This window comes from Penaeus monodon, chromosome 23 (assembly GCF_015228065.2).
Source record: "Penaeus monodon isolate SGIC_2016 chromosome 23, NSTDA_Pmon_1, whole genome shotgun sequence".
In the NCBI taxonomy this organism is placed as follows: Eukaryota; Metazoa; Arthropoda; class Malacostraca; order Decapoda; family Penaeidae; genus Penaeus; species Penaeus monodon.
In genome coordinates this window covers 32,774,821-32,775,106 of record NC_051408.1, presented here as the reverse complement: position 1 = coordinate 32,775,106, position 286 = coordinate 32,774,821, and the positions used below count along the sequence as shown (strand labels likewise).

Below are 286 nucleotides of genomic sequence, written 5' to 3'. Positions count from 1 at the left end.
CATATTTGTAAATGAATAACGCGATGCTGTTCCCTGTAAATGAACAACATATTTTTTTTCTCCTGAAATGTAATAAGAAAATTATTTCCGGTAAATACAAAGAATGAGGCGGGGGGGGGGATACTCTCCGTTAAGTAATATAACTGAAATCATACTGTACATCCAGGGAAAATAAACCCTGTAATAGAAACGGCTACAAATTAACCCGAGATTGTCCCCGGGTGCGGCATAAGCTAATCTAATGAACGTGTCAAAAATAGCAAGGGTAACGTGGCTGTCCACTATT

The 286-nt window shown here is 38.5% G+C and overlaps 1 protein-coding gene across 1 annotated transcript in view; it reads right to left on the bottom strand.

Moving 5' to 3' along the window:
• Positions 1–286, bottom strand: part of LOC119587931 (protein trachealess-like) — a gene marked incomplete in the record, with an annotated part of 132,256 nt that overhangs the window by 8,951 nt on the left and 123,019 nt on the right.